We start from the raw sequence: 20,513 nt of genomic DNA on the forward strand, positions 1-20,513 counted from the left end.
AAGGAGTGTGTGATCCAGTGAACTCTGTGTGTGTGTGTGTGTGTGTGTGTGTGTGTGTGTGTGTGTGTGTGTGTACCTCCCGGGGTTTCACTACGTGGCTGATGCTGGCGTGGAATCTGTGCTCCTCCTGTCTCGGCCTCCACTGGGATTACAGGCATGGTTTTTGTTGTTTTTGTTTGTTTTTTCTATGATCCTTTGAGACACGTGCTTGTAACAATGTGCTATCAGGCTCCTCAGAAACAACAAATAAGGACACTGCATCTCCCTGTATCCCTCAGTTACTCAGGTCTTGATCAGGGACCACTCAGGCAGCCGCGGAGCCAGGTACTTGTGTCTTGTGGGCTTTCGTGGTCGACTTAAGAATGGGGCCAGGCCCTCAGGAAGGGCCGGGGCGGGAAGTGCGCGTCCTCTCTCTGCAGCCTCTTATTCTGTCTGATGTTTTCATTTAAGCAGATTAGTGACATTCTCAAAATATTTATTTCAGTACTGGGGATCAAACCCAGGGACATTCTACCTCTGGACTAACCCCCAGTCCTTTTTTATTTTTTTTATTTTGAAGTCTAAGTTCCTGCGGCTGGCCTCAAAACTGCAATCCTCCAGTCTCAGCCTCCCCAAGTAATGGAGTTACAGGTGTGCACCATCATGCCTGGCAAAATACTTCTTTTTAAGAAACAGGTAGCCGGGCGTGGTGGCGCACGCTTGTAATCCCAGTACTTGGGAGGCTGAGACAGGAGGATCGCGCAGGTTTAAAGCCAGCCTCAGCTACTTAGTGAGGTTCTCAGCAACTTTGTGAGACCATGTTTCCAAATAAAATATAAAATAGGTCTGGGAGTGTAGCCCAGAGGTAGCAGGCCCCTGGGTTCCATCACCAGTACCACAAAAATAAATAAATAGATAGATAGATAGATAGATAGATAGATAGATAGAAAAAAGAAAAAAAGAAAGAAACAGGTTAAAAAAAAAAAAGGATTATTGGTTTGGGTCCATGGCACTGTCCTGGGGAACCAGTGGAGTGAAAAGCCCCTGCCTCATGCCCGGTCTGATTTCAACCACTCGCTTCCTGGCTGCACAGGATGACATCACTGTGCCTCAGTTTCCCCATCCCTATAGTGGAGCTGAAGGGCCTCGCTGGCCACATGTGGCTGTTGGCCCCAGGCCATCTCAGCCATTCTCTCTTTGCTCAGCAGAGCTGGGAGCTTCTGCTAAGGGGCCCGAGCCACACCCGTCCCTAACCCCAGTCAGTGCCCAAGAGGACACAGTCCTTGCGGCCTGGGAGGCAGGAGCCCTGACCCCACATGAGGCCCACCCCTGGGGGGCACATCTGGATCCTGGGCCCTGGGCCCGAATGGGGAAACCTGTCCCTGGACCAGGGAGGAGCCTGCACACCGCTTCCCATCCGTCCGGCCAGCTCCCAGCCGCTGTCCAGAGCAGGCAGATGACTCTTCCCCAGCATGCGGAGGCCATGTGTGGGATGCAAGAGCCCCCCAGGGGGACGGGACGGGGACCACCTAGCAGGCCCTCTGTGCTCCCCAGGGAGGCGCCCCTCTTGACACTGTGGCAAGCGCAGAGCTGCCCTGCACGTCAGCCCAGGTCTGGGCTGGTCATCAATCACGGATGGCAGCAGTTGCTGAAGGAAGGAGGACCAGAACCTAGGGCGGTGCCAGGCTGTGCCCTGCCCCGTGTGACCAGGCAGGAGTGCTGGGCTCCTCGGCCCCACCTCTTCCCTCCCCCCTGAATCCAGCCGCCCAAGGGCTCCTCCCCATAATAGCCACCTCCCCTTCCCCGCCAGCCCCCAGCCCACCACAGGCACTTGGCTGGCAGCTACAGACCCATGAGCCTGCTCCCCTCCCCTGACAGCTCGGCCACCTGCCAGGTGCTACTGTGTCCCAGGAAGACCCCTGGGAAATGGCCTCAGGCACATTTAGTGTGTGCCCCATGGACCAGGGCCGGGAGCTATGAGGTCTGGACAGTCAGACAGGGAGGCCAGTGCCATCACCGTCCTCCTGGGGACTCAGCACCTGCCCATCAGTCATGGAGAGACAACACAAAACCCTCAATCTATACCACGAGCCTGTCCCTGACCGACTCCTGCGTATCCCTCAAAACCCAACTCAAACAGCTCAATATCCTCTGAGAATTTCCTCTCAGGGGTCTCAGGTCTGCTTTTCTACTGTAGTACAATTATCAGTCTTGATAAACCCTGGTGCTTCAGACAGAGCTGCAGGGGTGCAGACTGCCCACGACGGCTGGAGGAGGGTGGGCCTGTGGCTCCGGACTGACCTTCCACAGGAGGCAGGCTGTGACTGCATCTGAATATCAAGGTCACCTGGGAGGCGCCTGGCGTGGGACACCTGCCACTGAGCTTACCAGGAAGCAATCTGAATAACGCGTCCAGATTGGGAGGCCGCCCTCCCTGGGCACCAAGTACATTTTGGGGCTTTTAAAATCAAATAAAGCTAATTAAAACGAGATTCTGCTCTCGGAGTCCTTGCCTTGCGGAAGGCTCAGAAGGCTTCCTCATTTGCCTCAGGATCAACAGAACCAGGGAAACGGGCCCTGAGAGAGAAGGGCAGGATTAATTCTGGGCAGGAACAGAACCCTGAACTGCGCGGCCCCTTTCCACGAGCTGTCTGGGGTCTGCCCACACGCAGCACCTACGTTGTTGCTGGGGGCTCAATCTCACCCAGGACAGGCAAGAGCCCCCTGAGAGGACCACGCTGTCTCTGCAGATGACCACTGTGGTAGGGGCTGCTCCAGCAGATGGTGAGGAAGGCTCAGGTGGACAGATTTGTAGGACCCCAACTGGATCCATCTCCTCCTGAGTCCCCTGCTCCTCCCGCCCCGTGACAGCTCATCCCAGCCACTATCCCAGCCCTGCCTTGGTTTTCCAGAAGCCCTGACTCTACACTGCCCCTGAACCAACCACTACCAGGATCCTGCGCCCTGGTGCCAAGTCTGGGACTCTCACTGGCCCCCTTGAAATTCTCCCACATGTGGCTTCGTGGCCCTCCCCACCTTCTTCCAGGCCCCTTCCTGTCACCTAGGTGACCCTCTGCCTCATCACCGCCACACCTGTCCAAGGTGAACCCGAGTGGACCTCCTGGAGCATCATGGCCCTTGCTGGGCGGAGTCTGATGGAGGCAGGAGGGTCCTGTGATCACAGCAGGGGCTGCCGGAGGGCCGCTCAGGAACCCCTCATCTCAGCTTTCGTGCTGATGAACACCAGGTTACCATGACTACCGGGCCTTAGCGTGTTCTGTCGCCTGCTCAGGCACCCTCCTCCCCCTGCTGCATCAAGGGCTGGGGATGTCCCTCAGCAAGGCGACGATGACTGTCCTTCCTTCCACTCGTAGGCCAGGTCTGGAGGGGCCCCGGCGATCTCTGGAGAAGCCTCGAGGCAGCGCCTGGCACCCACCAAGTGACCCTGCTCTCAGGGTGTGTGGACAGGGGACAGGGCCCTTGACCTCCACGTCCGGCCTCACGGGAGTCAAAGGGCACCTCAGCTCTCCTCAGTGCCTGGACTCTCCCTCCTTCCTGGAGATTTCGGAGTGGCAGCAGCTTCTATTTCCTGCTCCCCTCTGCCCTCCCACCCAAGCCCACACACGGCTTCCTCCCTGCACCCTCTGGGCGGTTCTGCCTCCACCCTGAGCCTTCACTGCGCTGGCCCATCCTGCTGGCCCCTCGGCACCTCACTGGCTTCCCACCAGCGTAGCTATTTGCATAACTGAACCTGCCAACAACCGGACTTCGGACTTCAGCCTTCTCCCTCCACACTGCCCGTTGCTGGACAACCAGCTTGGTGCATTTTGCAGACTCCCAGGAGCAGGGGCGACAATCCCTCTGGGCACAGAAAGGCCACTGGCTCCAAGGTCTTGGAGCTGAAAGATGCCCAAGAACCTCGAGTAAAAGAAAAGATGCAACCCTTCTTGGCCTGCTTTGCAAGTGGACGCTTCCATTCTGGTTTTCTGTACAGGACTCAAGAGGGTGACGGGCGGTCCCCCAGAAACAAGCACAGGCCCCCAACCCTAGCACATCCCCCCCACCCCAGATGTTTTTGGGATAGACTGAATGGGCAGCCGTTTTACATTCTGCTGCAAATCACTAACTGGCTACTCTGAAGCCAGCCTTGGGCTATCCAGGTCCCATTTCCTGGCCTGGTCAGCCCGCTGTAGGCTCCGCTGAGGGGCCAGGGCCAGCCTTGCAGGCTAGGCCCATGACCACATAGAGGGCCTGTACAGCTTTTTATTTATTTATATTTAAAATGCAATCAAGCCAAGCATGGTGGCGCACGCTTGTAATCCCAGCACTCGGGAGGCTGAGACAGGAGTTCTCAGTTCGTCGACAGCCTCAGCTACTTAGTGAGGCCCTTTGCAACTTAGAGAGACCCTGTTCCAAAATAAAGAATAAAAAATAGGGCTGAGGGTGTCGCTTGGGTTCCATCCCCAGCACCACACACACACACACACACACACACACACACACACAGAACCTTTTAAGACTCCCACCTCAATATGTTGCCCAGGTTGGCCTTGAACTCCTGGACTTAGTAATCTTCCTGCCTCAGTCTCCAGGGTATCTGGGAGGACAGGCAGACACCACAGTGCCCAGCCCTTTTACATTTTAATGTTGACCTAAGGACTTTGGTGAAAATAATAACTTTTATATGAAACAATGTTGAGATTACTGTGGGATTATTTCCTTTTATATCTCTTTTCTGCTTATAACATCTGCAGTTACATCATAAGGTAGTTTAGAAATGCCGTAAAGAATCTGGGCGTGGTGGCGCACACTCGCTTGTCATCCCAGCATTTGAGAGGCTGAGACAGGAGGATCGCGATTCGCAGGCAGCTTCGGCTACTTAGTGAGGCCCTTTACAACTCAGTGAGACCCTGTTTCAAAATAAGGAATAGAAAATAGGGCTGGATGTGTAGCTTGGAGGTAGAATGCCCCTGGGTTCCATCCCCAGTACCGCAAAGAAAAAGAAAAGAAAAAAAAGCATCGGCATTACTATTAAGTCTTCTTTACCGGGGCTGGGCACAGTGGCACACAACTGTAATTCCAGAATTTGGGAGGCTAAGACAGGAGGATTGCAGGCTTGAACTCAGCCTCAGCAACTTAGCAAGACCCTGTCTCAAAAAACAATGTAAAAATAAACATAAAAAGTCCTGGGGGTGTAGCTCAGTTCAGAGGTAGAAAGCCTCTGGTTAATTCCCAGTAGCAACTCCTGGGTGCAAAAAAAAAAAAAAAAAAAAAAAAATCCTGACCTGGACACTGTCGGGCACTGTGCTGACGAGTGCACAGGGGCGCGGCTCTGCAGGGTGCGTGTCCCCACCCAGGAGCGGCCGGCCAGTCGGGCCCTTCCCCCTTTTTATTTCCCAATCTTCAACAGAGGGTCTGACCGCCGTGGGCTGCTCCCTGCAGAGGCCCTGGGGGTGCCTGTGATATTTAACCTCCCTGGAGCAGACGATGACAGTGTCTCGGGTCAGTGTGCCCTCCTGGAGGCCCGGGCAGGAGTGACCCCACGGGGAGGCAGATGCTGCCCACCACCACCTACAGGACGGTCAGCGGCGGGCCTGCTCACAGCCGTGCCCCCGCCTCCGTGCCCAGCACCCAGATATCCTGGGTTCTACAAACTGACACTGAGGTGTCTGTGGTACGGACGAGCAGCCGGACATCCAGGCTGGGTGAGCGCATCCGGCTGGCCCGGCGGCCCAGCATTCAGCGCGGTCTCCAGCACCCAAACTTCCTGTGGTTTCGCCAGCGCCAGGCGGGGCTTTGTCTGCGAGCGCCTCTTTGTTTTATATTTAACATCTCTTCACACTCGAGTCCCACGTCTTGACCGACATCCCAGGCTCGCCTCGGTGGTGGAGAACGGTCCCTCCAGGTGCTGCGCCTCCGCCAGGCTGGCCCTGGAGAGGTTTCCACTTCGCAGACTCTGAGCTGCCTTCTGCGAGCTGACGGGCTGAGGCCGCAGTGTTCAGTTCCCAGCCATCCTCTCCGCTGCCCAGTGCTCCCACCTTGACTTTCTTGAGGTCCTTCCTGGGAACGTGGGTGGGCCACCCCAGAAAGGCTCCCCAAAGCTCCCCTGCTTCGAGCACAGGACGCCCGTGTGCCTCGGCACCCCCCCACCCCAAGTCTTGGCCTTGGCGACACATGGTGTCTGCTGGGTGTGTCTCTGTACCCAACCTTCCCCTTTTCTAATAACACCGGCCACATCTCCAGTGTGGCCTCTTACTAATCTGATTCTGCCCCTATTGTATTTCCAAATGAGGTCACATCCTGAGGTACTGGGAGTTAGGGCTTCCAGACCCCAGTTTGGGGCTACACGACTCAGCTAAAACATGCTGACCTCCGGTTCTGTCTTGTGGAATCTGCCACTGTGTGTAGGGGTAGGGGAACATTTCCCAAATTCTGTTCTCTAAGTAGAGGCTCCACTAGATGTTAAGAAACGTCAGATAAAAAAGAGATTGTTGGGGCAGACAGCAGGTGGAACAGGGCTTCCTCCTCCTTCTCCCACGGTAGGACTTCTCAGTGCCGTGAGATTCCAAGGAGGTGCAGCCCTCCCTAACCCATTTGACCACAGCAATCTTTATTCAGAAAATGCTCTGGAGGCCGGGCATGGTGGCGCACGCTTGTAATCTCCGCGCTTGGGAGGCGGAGACAGGAGGATTTTGCAGGTTCGAAGCCAGCCTTGCTGGTTTAAGAGACCCTGTTTCTAAATAAAAAAAAAAAAAAAAAAAATATATATATATATATATATATATATATATATGTGTGTGTGTGTGTGTCTGGGAGTGTAGCCCGGAGTAGAAGGTTCCGTCCCCAGTACCACAGAAGAAGAAGAAGAAGGAGAAGGAGAAGGAAAAGGAGAAGGAAAAGGAAAAGGAGAAGGAGAAAGGAAAGAAAGAAAATGCTCTGGAGAACCCAACATTCTTTTTTTTTTTATGTGTGTGTGGTGCTTGGGATTGAACTCAGGGGTACTTTTTAGTCTTTTTAATTTTTTTTTTCTTTTTGTGGTACTGGGGGTGGAACCCAGGGGCTTTTCTACCTCCGGGATATACTCCCAGACCTATTTTATACTTTATTTGGAAACAGGGTCTCACTAAGTTGCTGAGAGCCTCACTTTGAACCTGAAGCTGGCTTTGGACCCATGCAATCCTCCTGTCTCAGCCTCCCAAGCACTGGGATTATTTAGTTTTTGAAACAGGTCTCACTGAGTTGGGAAGGGCCTCACTAAGTAGCTAAGGCTGTCCACGAACCGTGATCCTCCTGTCTCAGCCTCCCAAATGCTGGGATTACAAGTGTGCGCCACCATGCCCAGCCAGACCCTACTAAATTGGTGAGGGTCTTGCTGAATCTGGCCACAAACCCGCGATCCTCCTGTCTCAGCCTCCTAAGTTCTGGGATTCCAGGCGAGTACCACTGTGCCAGGCTCCAAACATTCTTCTAACGGAACACCAAGCCCTTTCTGAAGCCCCATGTGACCCACCGAAGCCCACGACAGATGCTTCTGACAGATAAACACACCAGGGAAACGCCACTCACCCAAACTCAACGATACCCTGAAACCCCAGCTGCTGCCCTTGGGGTTGCTGTGGCCCCATTGCAGACCAAGAAAACCCCAGCGGGGCTCCTTCTTCCCTCTCCCTCTCAATAAGACAGGGCTGGTCCTATGGGACTCCACCACCCCTGGCTTCCTGGGACCAGGTGCTCCCTCCCCGGGGCTCCCCTTCCCCACAGAGGCAGAAGATTTGCTTGTCAGGGCTGTAAGACCCCTGTGTCTTGTTCTGACCACTCCCCCCTCCCTCCTACACCAAGTGCCACCATCACCTGGACAAACCAAGAAAGTACATCCGGTATTGCTCTGAGCAGAGCAGAGGCCATGCCCTGCTGGACCATCGGCCACCACGCACTGGCTCCCTCCGCTGTCCCAGCCATGGGCTGGACTGGCTACCGAAGGCACCTGCAACATCTGGTTAGGAGTGGATGGGACCTTGGGCACAGATACTTAGATGCAGGTGATGGACTGGCAACAGGTGCACGGGTCCTAGAAGAGCACCACGCAGTCTGTGCCTGTTCAACGAGTTGATCGTCCAGCCCTCCATCCTGTGAGTCCTACCTCCTGACCCTCTGCTCCTCTCTCCTCTCAGGCACCAGGTGACCTGGGGATCTGCCCCTGACTTTGACAACAGGTATAGTTCAGAGGCTGAATGGTCCTGAGTTCAATCCCCAGCACCACACCAAAAACAAAACAAACAAACAAAAAATCAGTATGCTGTCTACAAGAAACCCACTTTAAACATAAAGATGCAAACAGATGAAGAGTTCAGGCACAGGCGCTATTCAGAACAATCTACAGATTCGATGCCTTTACTATCAAAATCCCAATAACTTTTTCCATGGAGGGGGCACTATCCCCAAACTCATAGGGAATCCCAAGGGACACCAAATTGCCAAAACGATATTGAAAAAGAAAAAAAGAGCGAGTGGGAGTGCTCACATTTCCTGGTTTCAGAACTTACTACAAAGCTACAGTAACAAAACAGTGTGGCACTGGCATCAAAACACGTACAGAGCCGGGCGTGGTGGCGCACGCTTGTCATCCCCGCGCTTGGGAGGCGGAGACGGGAGGATCGCGCAGGTTCGAAGCCAGCGCGCTGGCGTAAGAGACCCTGTTTCAAAAATATAAAATAGGTCTGGGAGTGTAGCCCAGAGGTTCAAGGGCTTCCAGGAACCCCAGTACCACACACACACACAAAAAAAAAAAAAAACACAAAAACAAAAAACAAAAACAAACAAAACACATACAGACCAACAAGCTGCGATAAGGCATTGTACCTCAGGGGCAGAGCACCTGCTGAGACCCTGCAGCACAAAGAAAGAAAATAGGAGAAAGTAAAATAGGAAGCCAAGAAACGAATGTTCCTATCTATGCTCTATTGATTTTTTTTTCTTTTTGCAGTACTGGGACTGGAACCCAGGGGCATTCTACCTCCGAGCTACACATCCAACCCTATTTTGTATTCTTTATTTTGAAACAAGGTCTCACAAAGTTGCAGAGGGCCTCAGGGAGTAGCTGAGGCTGTCCGTGAACCTGTGATCTCCTGTCTCAGCCTCCTGAGTACTGGGGCTTATGCTCCACTGATTCTGAATAAAAGTGCCAAAACCAAAACCATTTAAAGATAGTATTACAAACAAATGGTGCTGGGGAGACTGAATATTCACATCCAGAAGAATAAAGCTGGGCCCTTACGCTGTAAATAAACACTAACTCAAAATGGACCACGGGCCCGAATCTAAGACAGAAGATGATCAAACACTGGAACAAAAGATAGGTACAAATCCTCATGATAATGTACTTGGCAATGACGTCTTATATATAATAGCAAATTTATAAGCAATAGGAGAAAAAAAAAACAGATCAACCGAACCTCACCAAAAAATAATACTTTTGTGCTTCAAGGACACTATCAAGAGAGTGAAGCCGGGCGTGGTGGCGCACGCTTGTAATCCCCGCGCTTGGGAGGCTGAGACGGGAGGATCGCACAGGTTCGAAGCCAGCCTCAGCTACTGAGTGAAGCTCTCAGCAACTTACTGAGACCCTGTTTCCAAATAAAATATAGAATAGATCTGGGAGTATAGCCTGGAGGTTGAAAGCCCCTGGGTTTCATTCCCAGTTTCACGGGGTGGTGGTGGGGGGAAGAGAATGAAAAGACTACCTATAGGATAGTAGAAAATATTTGCAATTCATGTAGCTGATAAAAATATAGGATACTCCTAAAAGTCAACAACAAAATTCATAAAAGCAATTCTAAAATTAAGCGCAGAATTTGAACAGACATTTCTCAAAAAAAGAAATGCAAATGTCCAATAAGCACATGAAAAGATGCTCAACACTGCTAGCCACGAGGGAAACCACATCAAAACCAAAGTAAGACGCCGCATTGATTAGGAGGACTGCTTTAAAAAATGCTTAAGTTGAAAAAACCAACCAACCAACCAACCAACCAACCCTGAAAACTGGTGTTGGTGAGGAGGTCGAGGATGTGGAGGCCCTGCATCGCTGGTAAGAATGTGATTGGCGCAGCCGGGGTGGGTACAATCTGGCAGGTCCTCAAAATGTTAAACATAGAATCACCATATGATCGGCAGCAGGGACTGAGGCAGACACTTGCCCGTCAACGTTCCCAGCAGCGTTACCCACAAAGCAAGACGCAGAAGCAGCCGTGGTGGATGAACTGAGTGCGCTGCCGACACACAGCGGAATATCATTCGGGCTCAAAAAAGGAGGAGGTCCTGATAAATGTGACATCATGCATGAGCTTTGAAGCTACCATGCTAAATGAAATAAACCATTCGCCAAGGACCAATACCCTTGACCACTCCGGGCACCTAGAATACGCAAACTGATGCACAAAAGCAAGAATAGAGGTGGCTGGCATGGCTTGTAATCCCCGTCCTTGGGAGGCTGAAAAGTAAGGATCGCAGGTTCGCGGCCAGCCTTAGCAACTTGTGAGGCCCTCTGCAACTCAGTGAGACCCTGTTTCAAAACAAAGAATTAAAAAATGTATGGCTGGGGTGTCGCTCGGAGGTAGAATGCCCCTGGGTTCGATCCCTAGAACCACACACACACACACACACACACACACACACACACACACACAAAATAAAGGCTGTTCAATCCTGGAGGGCGTGGAGAATGGGAGCTAGCATTTAATGGGTAGTGTTTTCAGTTGAAGAAGATGAAGACATTCTTGTCGTGGATGGTGGTACCAGTAGGACAAGACTGTGAATGTGCTTAACACCACCGAATTGTACACTTAAAAAATGTATGCTTAGCCGGGCGTGGTGGCGCACGCTTGTAATCCCCGCGCTTGGGAGGCTGAGACAGGAGGATCGCGGTTAGCGGACAGCCTCAGCTACTTAGTGAGACCTCTGCAACTCAGTGAGACCCTGTTTCAAAATAAAGAATAAAAAATAGGGCAGGGGGTGTGGCTCGGAGGTCCAATGCCCCTGGGTTCCATCCCCAGACCCGCAAAAAAAAAAAAAAAAAAAAAGTATGCTTGTAATCCCAAGCACTTGGGAGGCTGAGACAGGAGGATCACTGTTCGCGGACAGTCACAGCTACTTAGTGAGGCCCTTTGCAACTCAGTGAGACCCTGTTTCAAAATAAAGAATAAAAAGTTGAGTGTAGTGGCACACACTTGTAATCCCAGTACTTGGAAGACGGAGACAGGAGGATCACACAGGTTCAAAGCCAGCCTCAGCTACTTAGTGAGACCGTTTCCAAATAAAATCTAAAATAGCTCTGGGAGTATAGCCCGGAAGTAAAAAAAAAAAAAGCCCCTGGGTTCCACTCCCAGGACCACCCCCAAAAAATTAAAATGAATAATCCAAAATTTTACCTTAACAAACCAGAAAGAGAGAATTAAATCTAAAATAAACAGAAGAAAATAATAATAATAACTAGAGCAGAAACCAATGGAATAGCAAACAGGAAATCAATATAGAAAAATCAGCAAAGCCAAACTGGATCTTTGAAAAAAAAATAAAATTGAAAATCTGGTAGCCAAGTTAACAAGAAAAATAAAAAAGAGAAGATACAATTATTATTATTGTTGCGGGTCTGGGGATGGAACTCAGGCGCATTCTACCTCTGAGCCACACCCCCTGCCCTATTTTTCATTCTTTATTTTGAAACAGGGTCTCACTGAGTTGCAAAGGGCCTCACTAAGTAGCTGAGGCTGTCCGTGAACCGCGATCCTCCTGTCTCAGCCTCCCGAATGCTGGGATTACAAGCGTGCGCCACCACGCCCGGATGAAGATACAATTATTAACAACTGAAGTTGAAAGCAGAGCCATCATTCTGACCCCTACGGACATCAGAAGGATAATTAGGTACAGTGAGAAACTCTATGGCCACTGGTTTGGTAATTTTCACCAAAATGGACCAATTTCTTTAAAAGACACGATCTACCAAAGTTCTCACTGCTAGAGATAGTCATTTTAAATAGGCCTACGTCCCTCAAACAAATTGAAAAAATAATTAATAGGCTTTTAAAACAGATAGCACCAGGCTCAGATACATTCAATATAGTAAATTATACCAAGCATTTAAGGAAAAAAAATGATACTAGTTCTCTAAACTCTTCCAGAAAACAGAAGCAAAGGAAATGGTTTCTAAATCATCCCATGAGGCCAGCATCATGCTAATTCCAAAATCAAAGGTATTACTCAAAAAAAAAAAAAACTCTGCAGATCCATATTTCTTATGAACACAGATGGAAAAATTCTCAACAAAATATCTCCAAATCGAGCCCAACAATGTATATAGATCTTTATGTGCCATGACCAAGTGGTATTACCCAAGGTGTATAAGGCCGGCTCAGCGTTCACAAGTCAATTGCTATAATCCGCTGTATCAACAAGATGAAGAAAAACCATCACATGATCATAGAAACAGATGCAGAAAAAACATTTAACAAAACCCAACACGCATTCATGATAAAAACAACAAAACAGAACCCCTTAGTAAGCTGAGAGTGGTGACACCTGCATGGAACCCCATTACTTGGGAGGCTGAGCTAGGAGGATGGCAGGTGTGAGGCCAGCCTCAGGAACTTGTGAGGCCCTCGGCAACTTAGTGAGACCCTGTCTCAAATAAAAAGAGAAACCATAGATGAGCAAACAAGGAGGCCTAACTGGAGGTGATGGGAGGGGGGAGAGAAAATTTCCCTAATGTACGTGATGTACGTTCACAAACAAATCTATTTTTATATTATTTATTTATTTATTTATTTATTTATTTATTATCGCAGTACAGGGAATAGAACCCAGGGGCATTCTGCCTCCGAGCTGCACCCCAGCCCTACTTTTTATTATTTATTTTGAAACAGGGTCTGAATTGCAAAGGTCTCATTAAGCAGCTGCGACTGTCCACAAACCGTAATCCTCCTGTCTCAGCCTCCCAAATGCTGGGATTACAAGCGTGCGCCACCACGCCCAGTTTACAAACACATCAAAGTCAATCACTAAGCCAAACATGAGAAGGAGAGAGGGGGAGGGGCTGGGTGGGAACTGGGGAAGGGCTAAATGAGTGATGTGTGCGTGTGTGCCTCCACCATCTTGTACTCCATCAAGATGGATGACTACAAGGCACCAATTAAAAATTAAAAAGAGAATACAATTAAACCAAATAAAATAAAAAGGGCCATGGGTGTAGCTTGGAGGTAGAATGTCCCTGGGTTCAATCCCCAGTATGAAAACAATAAAAAAAAAAATCCTATCAGCAAACCAAGAATAGAGTAGATCTTCCTGAATTTGATTTTTAGAACATCTACAAAGACCCACAGTTTATATCACGCTTAATGGTGAGAAAGCAGATCCTCTCCCACCAAGGTTAGGAGCAAAGGAGGTCCCCTTTCACCAATGGGACTCGGCCTCTCACTGGGTGTTGTAGCTGGTATAATAAGACAAATAAAAGGAAATAAAAAGTACCTTGATGGGGGAAAAGATAAACTGTCTGCTTGCAAATGTTGTGTCTATGTAGAAACTCTCCCCCTCCCCCATCAACAAAAAGCCATCCTGTGCTTCTAGGTGATTATAGCAAGGTTGAGGATAGCAGGTTAATATTCAAATACCAGCTGTGTTCTTCTATGCCAGCAGAAAATAGTTAGGGTTCAAAACTAAAAACATAATACTACTTATATTAACGTCACAAAAGTGAAATACTTAGGTAGCAATCTAACGAAATATGTACAAGATCCATGTGAGGTCATCTACAAAGCTAAGCAAACAATGAGATATACCATGTTCATGGAAAGGGACGCTCGCTTCTGTCACAGTGTCAGTTCTTCACAACTTCATTTGTAGATTAAAGGCAATCCCAGCAAGTTGTTTTGTAGATATAAAAAGACTTATTCTAAAGTTTATAGAGGAAGGAAAAAAGATAACAGTCAACACAAGACAGAAAGAAAAGAACAAAGTCTGAGGTCTTTGGAGATCATATCTCCAAATGGATGCTATATCTGAATGTGAAATGCAACACTATGAAACTCCTCAAAGACAACATAAGAGAAAATCTAGATGACTTTGGGTTTGGTGATGTTTCTTAGGTACCACACCAAAAGATGATCCATGACAGGAAAAAATAGGCAAGGGCTTATTTATCCAACAATACAAAAACAACTGTATTTTAAAATGGGCAAATGAGCTCAACAGATACCTCCCCAAAGAAGATACACAGATGGTAAATAAGCTTATAAAAAAGCTCAATACGGTAGGCCAAGAGCTCATTGCAAATTAAAACAACGAATATTACCACTTCATATCTACCATAGGGGCCAAAGACCAAAACCCTGGTAACATCCGGAGCTGGGGGTGGGGGTGCAGAGGACCGTCACTGGTGCTGGTGAGCGTGAGAAGTAGCACAGTCTCCTCCCTCCTTCCCTACCCGAGTGTGTGTGGGTGTGGGGGGGGGGTACTGGGGATTGAACTCAGGGGCAGTCTGCCTCTGAGCTACACCCCCAGCCCTTTTTTATTTATTTTATTTTATTTTTGTGGCACTGGGGATGGAACCAGGGACATTCTAACTCTGAGCTACACCCCCAGCCCTAATTTTTATTCCTTATTTTTTCGTCTCACTGAGCTGCAAAGGGCCTCACGAAGTAGCCAAGGCTGGCCACAAACCACAGTCCTCCTGTCTTAGCCTCCCAAATGCTGGGGTTACAAGTGTGCGCCACCACGCCCGGCTCCCCCAGCCCTTTTTTATTTTTTGTTTGAAACTGGGTCTCACTCAAATGCCGAGAATCTTGCCAAGTTGTTGAGGTTGATCTCGAACCTGGATTCTCCTTTCTCAGCCCAAGTACTGGGATTACAGACATAGACTACCACACCCAGTTTTTAATTTATTTTTAATCAATCAGTTAATTCTTGTGGTTCTGGGGATTGAACCCAGGAATTCTACCTCCAAGCTACATCCTCAGTCCTATTTTTTAAATTTTTATTTTGAAACAGGGTCTTGCTAGGTTGATGAGTCTCACTACGTGTTGTGACTGTCCTCAAACCTGCAATCCTCTTGTCTTGGCCTCCCAAGGACTGAGATTACAGGCGTGCACCACCATGTCTGGCTCTGTTTTTTTATTATTTATTTATTTATTTATTTATTTATTTATTGGTGGTACTGGTGGTGGAACCCAGAGGCTTTCTACCTCCAGGCTATATTCCCAGACCTATTTTTTAATATTTTATTTGGAAACAGGGTCTCACTAAGTTGCTGAGAGCCTCACTAAGTAACTGAGGCTGGCCGAACCTGTGCGATCCTCCTGCCTCAGCCTCCCAAGCGTGGGGATTACAAGCGTGCGCCACCACGCCCGGCTTCTATTTTTTATTTTGAAACAAGATCTCACCAAGTTGCTGAGGCTGGCCTTAAGCCTGCAAGCCTCCTCTCTCAGCCTCCCAAGTACTGGGATTACAGGTGTGCGCCTCCATGCCTGGCCAATTTGTTTCTTACAAAGCTAAGCCTGCTCTTAACATATTTTTCAGTAATCAAGTTTCTTGGTATTTACTCATATAAGTTGAAAAGTACATACAAAATCCCGAGTCCTGACATTCATAGCAGCTTTATTCATAACTACCAAAATGTGGACGCAACCGTTCAGTAGGTGAACGGGTAGATAAGCTGCGGTTCATCCAGTCAATGGATATTAGTCAGCTAAAAAGAAATTCGTTCTCACGCCATGGAGACACGGAGAAACCTTGCCTGGGTACTGTTAAGTGAAAGCATTCCATATGTAGAGGTTACATACTGTATGATTCTAACCACAAGACACTCTGGAGTAGAATACAGAGAATAAAATCGGTGGCTGCCAAGCGAGGGGCAGGATGGATGAACAGGCGCACAAAAGGCTTTTAAGGCAACGATGCTGCTCTGTCTCATACTACAAATGGTGGATATGTATCATTACACATTTGTCCTGGCCCAAAGAGTGTCTCTACGCCAACAGTGAATCCTAATGCATCCTTTAGTTAATAATGATGTATCGCTGCCCCGCATTAGGAGGTCTCTATGCCTCTCACATCCCCAGCACCACCACTATCAACAGCAACAGCAGTAAAATTATCCATACTGGTCTATCAAGATGTTAACAACGGGGGGCTCCAGGGTAGGGATGCTAAATAGGAAGAGACGATCTCTACTTCTGTCTGATTTTTCTATAATCAAAAACTGCTCTAAAAATGAAGCCCAATGATTTTTTATTTATTTATTTATTTTGTGTGTGTGGTACTGGAGATGAAACCCAGGGGCATTCTACCTCTGCATTATACCCCAGCCCTATTTTTTATTCTTTATTTTGAAACACGGTCTCACTAAGTAGCTGAGGCTGGCCACAAACCCACGATCCTTCTGTCTCAGCCTCCCAAGAACAGGAATTACAAGCATTCACCACCATGCCCAGCTGGCATTTTTAAAAATTATAGACAAAGACATATTTATATAATACTAGGGCAGAAAAGGAGTTCACAACCAGATGCAGGCCAGGCATGATAGTGCAAGCCTGTAATCCCAGTACTGGGGAGGCTGAGACAGGAGGATCACAGGTTTAAGGCTAGCCTCAGCAACTTAGGGTGACTTCCAACAACCTATTGAGACCTTGTTTCAAAATTAAAAAAAATAGCCGGGCGTGGTGGCACACGCTTGTAATCCCCACGCTTGGGAGGCAGAGACAGGAGGATCGCGCAGGTTCGAAGCCAGCCTTGCTGGCTTAAGAGACCCTGTTTCCAAATAAAAATGTAAAAATAGGTCTGGGAGTGTAGCCCGGAGGTAGAAGGGTTTCCAGGAACCCCAGTACCACCAAAATAAATAAATAAATAAATAAATAAATAAATAAATAAATAAATAAAAATTAAAAGTGCTGGAGTGTAATTCAGAGATACCCTGAGTTCAATTTCCAATACCACCAAAAAAAAAGACAAAAAAAAATGCAGAAAAGCATATACCATAAGGGAACTACAGATATATTTGACATATAGTGAACCTTTAAACCTTCAGTGTGACAGAGAACCCCATTGTACGTGAGAAAATGATGTTTTAGGGCCTCCAGCACCAGTCTGGGAGCCAGATGACTCTGTCAATACCTGGGTGGAGTCTGGACTGCAAGCCGTCCACACAAAGCTTCTCTGGTACACACGTGCCACCCCCAGACCCATGGAGGACGGGGCCCTGCTCATGCCACAGCAGGTGGGTGCAGGCATGCCCACAGCACCTGCCACCCAGGCGCAGGGGCCGAACCGAGCCAGAGCCACGCTCCCCAAACGTATCACCCACAGTGCCCTTTGAGGCTCAGGGACCGTCTATGGGGGCCAAAGGCCCTTCCCTGGGGCGGGGGAAGCAGGAACAGGAAGAGACTGAGTCACAGGACCTGTGCCAGGCAGACCGCGAGGAGAGAAGGGGCAGGGGCTGCAGACTCCTGCACTGGTCATAGCGCTCGGGCTGCACGGTGGCAGTAGGGCCTCTCGCCAGCTGGGCTCCAACTGTCACACGTCCCCTGTGTCCCTGGCTGCCCGATGTCACGTTGGTAGCTTGATAATGGCCATGGCAGGCGTATTACACCAAAGCTGTGAGCATTTGTGCCACCAGGACCCCCGCATGCCAGCTGAGATCCCGCCAGGCACCACTGAAGGGGAGGTGGTGTCACGGCCTGGTGGCGGAGGAGGCTCTGCCTGGGGCCGCTCTCTGGGTTCTGTGTGGGAAGGGGGAGGGCAGAGGACGGGAAGCCAGTCTTGCCCAGGGCTCTGAGCACACTGGGGCTGAGGCTGGCTCCCAGTCCACCATGCTGTGTGCCCCACAGAAAGCTCCATTCCCTAGTGCCTACGTAGTCCTAGCTAACACTCCCCCCAACCCCCTCATTCTGTCTGTCTCCCTCCTAGAAGATTATCCAAGAGTCTTCAGCCACAAGGACCTTCCTTCAGCAAAGGAGAGCGGGAGGAGGGCGTGAACGTGGCAGTAGGCAGCTCCGCGCTGGAATCTTCTGCACTTTCTCACTGTCTGGCTCCTGGCACCAGGAACAGGCCCCGAGGCTCAGCCACGTCTTTGAAATTCCTTAGCTGCCCACATGGAGAAACCCGTAGGCGACTCAGGACTGACCCGTTCCCTGGGACGAGCCCATATGTGCCCGTGCCGGGACCTGGTCCTCGGCCACAGGAGAGGAGTTTCGCCTGACACTGTAGCCTCATTAGCAGACGGGCCATCTGCAGAGGCCCCCGAGGAGCTCAGGAGAAGGATGAGGGCTGACTCTTGTTAATTCCTGTTCCTGTTTTTATAAGCCAAAAGCTTTCTGTTTCTTTTCTTTCTTTCCTTCTTTCTTTCTTTCTTTTTTTCTTTCCTCTCTCTCTCTCTCTCTCTCTCTCTCTCTCTCTCTCTCTCTCTTGTTGTGTGTGTGAGCTGCCTATTCAACATCCTTTATCCATATTTTAGTTGGGGTCTTGACTATTTTCTTGTTGACCTGTAGGAGCTCTTTGTATGTGAAGGAAAACTCTCCAATACCACGTGTACCTGCTGTGGCCTCGCTAACATATGCAAAGTTTGGGAGACGCAGAGTACAAAGTTTCTTCTGTTCCCATAACATGGACGTGGGCACTCCGAGGACACAGCCTGCTTCTCCTATGTCCCTGGAGCCCAGGCTTGCAGAAGGCTCTGCTTGTGGGGACCCTGCCAATTAGCTGGCAGGGGGTAGCTGCCATTCAACTTTCATCTGAGAAAGCCAGAAACAGCCAGGCGTGGTGGCACATGCTTGGAATCCCAGTACTTGGGAGGCTGGGACAGGAAGATCGCAGGTTCCTGGCCAGCCTCAGCTACTTAGTGAGGCCCTCAGCAACTTAGTGAGACCCTGTTTCAAAATAAAGAATAAAACAGGGCTGGGGTGTAGCTAAGAGATAGAATGCCTCTGGGGTCAATCATCAGGAACACAAACACACACACACACAGAAGGAAGGAAGGAAGGAAGGAAGGAAGGAAGGAAGGAAGGAAGGCAGGCAGGCAGGCAGGCAGGCAGGCTGGCTGGCTGGCTAGAGACAAGCCAGGTCCCAGAATGAACGTGCTGCCCAGGCAAAGGGAGCCAGCATGCCCCAAGGAAGGGCTGGGGCCGGAGGAGGGTGCCTCTCCAGTGTTTGTGGGCTGGGCCCTGCTCCCTCCCAGTTCCCGCCCTCCTTCCCTGCCCCTCTGCCCTGCCTGGGGCTGCCCCATGTCCTCTGCTTCCTCGGGGCTCTGTGCCTGTCTCCTGGGCGCCTCCTGCTGCCCTCCCTGGGCTGGGTCCACAAGACAAAGTCTCCAGCCACACGCGGCTTGTGCAGCATTGGGGTGGGAGGGAAACTGCAGAGAAAGGGCAGCCGAGGGCCCCAGACCCTATTTCCTCAGGCTAGGCCCAGGCCTGCTCAGGGGACACAGGGACCACCAGCCCCAAGGCTGGTCATCCGAAGCCCAAGACGGCACCTTATCCGTGTGCCAGCACACAAACCTCTCAACTCTCCCCCAAGAGGCCAGTGGGTGAGGAGCCCGATTCTCCCAGGCATCTGGATACACCAGCCTGCCCCCCACTGCCTGCCGGGCCAGGTGGAGCCAGGAGGGCTCCGCAGAGGCCCAAGGAGGGTGCGGTGCCCGGACTGCCTGGCCCCCCGCCTCGCCGAGGTGCCCCTACCTAACTACACATTCCTCAAGTGCCACCTGTGTTCCAGGTGCCGCCCCGGGGGAGCGGCTCAGCCCCAGCCCGGCAGGGCCTCCTTGCAGCAGGCTGCCCGGCTGAGGCTGGGCTCTGAGGGCCACTTGGGCAAGGGCCACGCTCCTGGCTAGCAAGAGAAGGGACTCAAGGGGCTGCAAGGCCACTGTGCTCTGGGGTCGGCCTAGAGCCTGAGCTCAGAGCCAGCCGCTCCCCTCCCACCATCCTAGATGTCAAAGCCCTCAGGAGGAGGGGCACCTGAGCGCGCCTGAGCACACCTTGGGGGAGGGGCACCACGCCCTTACACACAGCCTCAGCCTCCCCTCTGCGGAGCCTCAGAACATTCGTGAGAAGAGGGTGTAGCAACCCGGAGGAACTGGCCCAAGCAGCAGTGACTACATTCAGAGACAGCCACAGAAAAGGCTCCGACAGGGCCCAGGAACATCCAGGGAGCCCTGTCAGAGGCCGTGCCTCGGAAGTCCCCACTCTGTGCCTGGGAACGAACAGCAGAGAGGACACCATGCAGGGACACCAAACCCCAGAGGGTCTGAAATGACTCTTGAACATGAGTGACCGCCAAGGCCACCTGGCTCAGAGCACAGTGGGGGAGAGGCGATGCCCGGGCTGCGGAGAGGAGCCGTGTCTGCTGCCCGGACACAGCTGGAGCGCCCCGCACCTGCACCGCAGGCTCCGAGGAGCCGGCCGCAGAGCTGACGGTGTTTGTGTTCACCTGGCTTTCCCCGCACGGCGAAGATCGACACGCATTTTCAGGATTTGGGGTTTGGTGTTCCATTTCAGGTC

The 20,513-nt window shown here is 50.6% G+C and overlaps 1 protein-coding gene across 20 annotated transcripts in view; it reads right to left on the reverse strand.

Annotated features, from left to right (window-relative positions):
* The window catches only part of CAMK2B (calcium/calmodulin dependent protein kinase II beta), a gene marked incomplete at both ends in the record, with an annotated part of 86,499 nt that overhangs the window by 50,123 nt on the left and 15,863 nt on the right, over window positions 1–20,513 (reverse strand). The window lies entirely within an intron of this gene.

Source organism: Muscardinus avellanarius (genome assembly GCF_963383645.1).
Source record: "Muscardinus avellanarius genome assembly, chromosome: 9".
NCBI classification, from domain to species: domain Eukaryota; kingdom Metazoa; phylum Chordata; class Mammalia; order Rodentia; family Gliridae; genus Muscardinus; species Muscardinus avellanarius.